Genomic DNA, 7,220 nt, shown 5'->3' on the forward strand with positions numbered 1-7,220 from the left:
ATTTTGAAAACCATATGTGTGGAAATCATTTTAGTTACATAGGGTAACATTTAAAAGTCTGAAAGCATAAGGATTCTGTGTTAGTAACCAAATTAATTTCACAATAGTATATAAGGCTCATCTTAAAGCATTGGCAGTTCTTGACATAACACTTGAGGAAGGATCTGTGCTGGTGTGCTGAGGTGTTAATATCTGTGTGATTCATTCTAGAGTTGGGAGTGATTGATTCAAGCCGCCTGACTGCCTGGAACTTCCATTCAGTATCAAGTGGCTTTTAAATTCCACTTCCCATCTCCTAAAAAAAATACTTTTCCACACTTGTCAGAAGACTTCTAATATTGTAGTGAGGGAATTAATAAAGCTTCTGAAGATTTCTGAAGGCTATCTTGAAGCAGTTGGAATTAAAAATGTGGATGGAGTCCACTGTGGTGGGGTGAAGATCATAATCACTCGATGATCTTTAAGGTCCCTTCCAACCCAAACCATTCTATGATTCCATGATTCTATTGTCAGAGATGTGTTTCTCTTTGACGTGCTGACAGTGATAATGTGGTAATATTAGGGAAAGAGATGTTATTGTCAATATTATATCTTAATTTTTATAGTGTTTTAACATACAGATTATTTCAATGGTTAAATATAAAAATATAATTCACAATATTTAGAAACACTTCCATGTCTAGTTATACTTGCACAAACTGTGTCACAACAAACTGCCTCTCTGTAGATGAAATTAATTCCATATAGTTTGTACATAGAAATTTTACATTACATTACCTAGTACTACATGAGGATGTTACTATTGGGGAAATTCATTAGTGGAAGGTTTTGCAGAGGTTTAACAGCTGAATTGTGAATACTGAATTGCTCCTGCTTCAGACAGTCTGCATAATCTTCTGCAACTACATATAGCTGTCATTTAGGCACCGTTAAATATTATAGGCACCATATATAAATATCACTTTCAACAAGTGTATATTAAAAACTTTAATACTGACATTTTCTAGTTTGAACACTGGGAACTCACAGAATCCTATTTGCTATGTAATCCACATTCAGCCTCTTGAGCACTGCAAGGGATTAGTCTTACTCTTAAAACAGTGAAAATGTGAAGAATATATATATATATATATATATATATATATATAGGCATTTCAGGTATCTTCTTTAAAATTAGTTCAAAGATAATGCTAATTTAAAGGTTAGCCCTTTGTTTCTTCTGTATCTAGCATGCCTACAAAAAAAAAAAATCGTTTGTGGGGAGGATATAGAAAGTGGAGGGTCTTCCAGTCAGCCTAACGCTAGGTTGCTTTTAGGAAGTCAGTTTGCCTTTATTAGTTAAAGGTTTCTTCAGGTAAAATACAACCTCTTCACTTACTGGATAAGAAAAAGATACTGGGTGCTGGTCTCTACTACGTGACAGTCAACAAAACAAGAAGATGGAAGAAGGAGGGTGTACTGGAAGGATACAGAGCTACCATTGTGCTTCCCAAAGAATGTTTGGGAGTTGACAAAACTTGAAACTTTCTTCCTTTTTTCAGTTGATATCCAGTAGTTGGGTTTGTTGTTTTGGTTTTTTTGGGGGGGTGGGGGGAGTGGTGTTGTTTGGGTTTTTTTGTTTGGTTTTCTTTTAAGACGGAATAACAGCACTTAATGGAAATGCTGCAATGTTTTGTCTGGTGTGCTGATGATGCAAAATCCCTTTCCTTCTCCACCAGGTGTTTACTACATGATTATGAGGAACTGAATCCACAGGGTTAGGTGCTCTGTTTCCTGTGTTCTTGCGTATAAACTACTTCTGGGAAAGTTACTTGTTTGAGTATTAGATATGTTTCCTTACTCAGCTTTTTTGGTGCAATGTAAATTAAGTAAACAAAGCACTTTCACTGAAGTTGGCAAACTGGAACAGTGGAAAAAGCTTTCTTGCATAAGCAAGAAAACAGATGTGAAATTGAAAGTAAGATATTGCTGGTTATTTTACGTAGTAAGACTGGAAATCACCAGTTGATATTGTTAAAGCATTACAGAAAGTAAACTGCGATTTGAAGGTAATTGAATTATTCTTCAAAATCTATTGTCAAATCAAAGAATATGTGGAAACCTGCTCCAGACATACTCGTGCATACAAACATGGGGCTGACAAGCATTCATGGGCCAGTGTGCTCCTGTTTCCTGGTGATACATGAGAGCAGATCAGGCAATAGCTTGCCAGATTTTGAAGAATTAAATTGCTGGTGGAAAGACATAAAACTACTATGTACCACTGGTGTTAAAAATCATATGATTTAGTTACTATCAGTTACATGTTCTAAGATGATACTAGTTTGCATAATAAACTATCATTGGACTCCTAGTATATGAATAAATGTACTATACAATGTATTGTTATCTGCCCAGTGAAGCTGTGTAATTCAGAATAACTTCTCAATTAAAAAATTTGTCTGGTTTTGTATATATATTCAGGCCTGGCTTTCTCATGAAAACAAGGAAGGCAATATTTTCTTTTTCTGGCCCATTTCCCTGTTCCTGACTGGGACTACAGTCACTAAAAAGTACTAGCCAGATTTGAAAGAAGGGTAGAACCATCAGAGAAATTTGTACAACTTGTCTGTGCTTAGCTCCTGACGTGACATGCTCTAGATGGTCTGATAAGATAAAATAAGATGGTAACATTTGAGACAAGGTTTTGCTAGTCTTGTGCACAGAATAACGCTTCTACATGCACCCTCTTGTGGTTCCTTATATAATTTAGACAGTATCAATCCTTTTTTTTTTTCAGTGTAAATTTGATGGGCAAAACCATCTGACACTGGGCCCTGTTTTCAGGTGCACTGGAGCTAGGCTTCCCGGTAGTGGAAGTTGATGGATTGCTGAGCACTTGGTGCTGTAATGACAAGGCCTGTCACACACTTCCATTTTTTAGCACGTGACCTTAACTTATTGGTGCCCCTTAACTATTTGTGCTTGTTCTGCAGATAAATACAGTAATTTTGTAAGTGGAACTTAAGACTGAGCCTCAGTATAGCTTGTGTAAAGGTATTTGATAAACTAGCTTAAAACTGTATAGCTTATGTGCCAAAGGTGTAGTAGTTCTGCTCTGAGCTTCATACAGGCTGCAGGAGTCTGCTTGGGACAAATATTTCAGCCATGCCAACTTTGATGTTATTTGTAGATGAGCTAGAAAGGCTGAATATTGAGTGGACTACAGTTAACAAATGAGCTGATATGTTCCCAGTCTTTGTGAAAAACTGGAATCCTTGGCTAGGAATACAAATATTTTTAGTTTTGCATTTCGAGTGAAATGTTGTGGATGCTGCTATGGAAGAGCTAGTAACCCTGATTGAATAAACACCTTGTCTTGCTAGGCTTCTGTGTACCCCTAAAAAACCGAAGTGTCATTGATGAGTCGGGTTGTTTTGGGTTGGGGTTTTTGTTTATTTTTTTAAAGGCTGTGGTTTTGTGTTTTCAGAGTTTTCTACTTGCTTTTGGTTCTGTTCCTTGTGAGTCATCAGATCAGGAGGGAAAAAAAGAATATATAATAGTAGCTTGTACAGTTTCAGCATTTCATGCCTCCAGGTTGGATTCTCTTACTGGTTCTGGTTTTCAGAGAGCTGCTTTGGACTATGCAAAGACAGTCAGTGAACGGACCAAGAACTTGATTTATAAATGCTTCACTTATTTAGGGAGTATAGATATTTTAGTGTTCTGGCTTTAATACTTGCCTGAATCTTGTAGTATATGAAGGCTACAAAAAGTGAAATGTGTCACGTGAGCTCTGAGGTCACTATATAAATGTTATTCCCCATTTTAAGTAAATAATGCAAAGAAAAAATGCTAATGTTTGTCCACTGCACCTGTTCTAATAGTAATAATAAAGTAAAAGAAGTTTTCATACAGATTTATGAGGCCACATGTGAAATCAGAATTTACATGAATTGTTTATGTGTTGAAGAACTTTAGATATGTGCTTCGCATAGATCTCTGACTATACTTGGTTCTCTTATAGCTTGCTCAAGGATCTTGTGGAGTTCATATTATTCTAGTAATTTTGTGCTAGCGTTTTCTAAATCTTCCATTTAGGTATTAATTTAACTAGAGAAACACTTTTTGAAAAAGAGAGAAGCCTAAGGAGGCAGAGTTCTATTTTAAACCAGAATTTGATTAAATTTGAATTGAAGGTACCTAATGGAATTTTGCTCTCCCAAAAAGGGGATAGGTTTTATTATTGGGGGAGTAGAATTTGGGAAGGCTATGCTAGGATGGAAGGTAGAATGTTATCCTTTCTAGATAAAGAATAGTAAGTTTCTCTGGTTTTGCACTACGTAGCCATGTGATACTTCTATTTGTTAATCTGTGAACAGACAAGTTGAGCTGATGAACAGGGAAAATAAATACTCTTATATAACAGATTAGAATACAAAGAATACTTGTATTGATTAAGGTAATCGTTTGTAAATAGAAAAGTTAGGACTGAGATATAGGAGCTGGTCACTTTCACAGTCATTTTTCAGAAATTGATCGGACTAAGTCACCAAAGGAAAAGATAACTGTTATCTATGTATAATTTATTAACAGAGAATAATTGCCTGAAGGTTCTTATAATAAATGTTGGACATTTTTAAATGACTTTACAGCCACCCAGGCTATGTTGTTGTTTCACTTTGGCGTGTAACTCTTTTGGGTGAGACAAACATAGTTCCTTATCTGCTGTTTATAAGCAGGTTCCTGAATTAGAAACAAGAAGCCAGAGCTTGAAGAAACAGCATGTTGGAACAAAAGCTGTAGGTAAAATGTCTGTATTATAATCTGTGTCCTTGATATTACAATATCCTGCTAGTTACCTTTCTTCTTACTACAGTTCCGAGATACAAGATCCAGTAATACGATCACCTAAAGGTAGGCATTAGTTTTAAGATTTTTAGTATCTGCGTGGAATTTTACATCATCTTTGTCATAGCCCTGTATGTCCTTATTAAGTGAAGTACCTGATTGTTTGGCGGTTCTCTGTTTCTAATACAGTACCCATACTGTTTTCACAAGTTACAGATTTCTTGAAGAATCTCTTCTAACTGCTCCTTTACCTTTCTTTAAACTTGCCACCTCATATTTATCTACCTGATTGTAAAGTTACATATGGTTGAAGACTTTTCCACTCTAGCAAGGACAAAGATTTTTTTCCCCTCTTGCTAAGGATTTTAAAAAAAAAACCTACTTAATTTTGATGTCTTCAGATTTAGCATCAATTATTGTAACATTAGAAAAAAAAAGCAAAAACTATTTGTATGTCAAACAAAATGACATAGTGAAAAGAAACTGGAATGATACTCTAGAATTGAAACTACCGGTTTCTGCTACCTGTATACGTAAATTTTCTGGAGAAGGGCCTATAGTTTACTGTGTGGTGGAATCCTGCCTTGGATTCAGGCTTCCAGGGGGTATCATGAAGCAAAAGCTAAATAAGACCTGAGATAGTCCCAGTGGTGAAACATAGGAACCTTAAAATTTTTTGGCCCATCACCTGAGCAATGCTTTGTTGATATCCAGAACTAAATGTAGTAAGATGTCAGAGTTGGATCTGGAATGTGCCTGGTTCTTATACATGCGTACTTAGTAATTTTCTGTCAAGCAGAATTAATTTTAAGCAGTAAGTTGTCATCTCTCTCCCTTTATTTGGTGCACATTTCTGTGAAAAAGTGAGAGATTCTTCTGCTCGCTTTGAAAGAACACAAAAATGGGACTTAATGTGTGTACAAAACAAAAATGTCCCAATTTACGACTCACTGAAAAATTGTTTCGCTGTCTTTATCCTTAGAGTTCAGGCACTGTGCAGCCAGACTAAGCAACCACAGAATTCTTGAGTTTTGTTCTCCTCTAGTGTATGGATAATGACAACAATAATAACCGAAGAAAAGATAAATTCCATCTGAAAGACAGTGGTATTTATACATAAAAATGTCTCCTTATGGAGATGGAACTGTGAAGGCAATATTGAGCAGCTGCAGTGTGTAGCATCTGGCAGAAAAATGCCACATAAGTAATATGCCACTGTAATAGTTGAATGCTTTTTTTTTTAGTGAAAATCTTTAACTGTGTATTCCTGGTAAGTGAAAGATGCTCTTTGGAAGCAGCTGTTAAAAAATTCAGTATATGATTTTACAAACCTTCACTGAAACACGGAGAGGCTTAAATTGCTGTAATTTGTGGAGTTACTTCTGAGCGTAAAGGACACGTGAAGGGCTCGTGTTTGGAAGGTTATCTTTTTTTTCCAGCTATATCCACCAGTGCTACCTCTCTGCAAACCTTGCCTTATCTGTTCCTTGATAACCACAGCTTCAGCACTACCACCACTAAGGGCTACTTGAGAGCAGAGATTTTCAATGTTTGGACAAACATCTAGATAATTATCAGTTTCAGCTACTTAAGCTAAGCAGTTATCTGATCTGAGAGTTTGTTTTTAATAAAACATGATACAGAACATCAAGTGATATTATTCTTAGTACCTATGATGCTTACCTTCAAAACACTGTAAATCATTAATTGGCTAACTCACATCTGCAGGAGTGGATCATCTGAAAGAATATTGTAGAAGAGTCTGGTGTTTGAAACGTGTTGGGAGCTGCTGTGGTATCCTCCCCGTGCCCCCCATCAGTTTGGCTAACCAGGTGAGAACATGCCCTCCACTGAGACCATCTCGCAACACTGTCAGATGGAAATGTGGGTTGTAGTTTAGGTGTTTGGCAAAAAAAAAACAAACCCAAAACCAGATACCACCAACAAAAAACCCCAAACCCCAATGAAACCTACTCCAAGAGCCTGTATTTGTATTTTAGCCATAATTACCATAGGAATTAGCCATAGCTAGTAATAGGTACTGAGGTTGGGAGGTTTCTTTGGGGCTTTACTTTCTTCTGTGCATCAGTGTTTTGGCCACCGGTGCTTGATATTGACGTTCCTGTCACCTTGGGCAAAAGGCAGTTCCCCTTTCCTCCAGGGAAAGCAGCCCCACAAGACCCCACCGCCCGAGGATGAGGCAGAACATAGAGATAAGCCCGTTTGCCTCCCGTTATGGGGGGGCCTGGTTCAACCCCAGCCGTTCCCTAGCGGCTGGGTCCAGCCGCGGGGGCGATCCCTAGGGAATCACCTCGGTGAGGCCGCCGCCCCGCTGCCTCAGACGGCACCAACGGCCGCCGCGCGCGCCGAAGGAGTTAACGGCCGCCGCG

General features: G+C 37.6%; 1 protein-coding gene across 1 annotated transcript in view; it reads left to right on the forward strand.

The window, feature by feature from the left end:
• Positions 1-6,560: 6,560 nt before the first annotated feature.
• Positions 6,561-7,220, forward strand: part of ADCY5 (adenylate cyclase 5) — a 223,479-nt gene continuing 222,819 nt past the window's right edge. The window contains exon 1 of the mRNA XM_014939150.1: positions 6,561-6,662. The gene's annotated coding sequence lies outside the window, so the exon portion shown is untranslated. The remainder of the gene's footprint in view (positions 6,663-7,220) is intronic.

This window comes from Calidris pugnax, unplaced genomic scaffold, assembly GCF_001431845.1.
Source record: "Calidris pugnax isolate Ruff unplaced genomic scaffold, ASM143184v1 scaffold21, whole genome shotgun sequence".
NCBI lineage: Eukaryota > Metazoa > Chordata > Aves > Charadriiformes > Scolopacidae > Calidris > Calidris pugnax.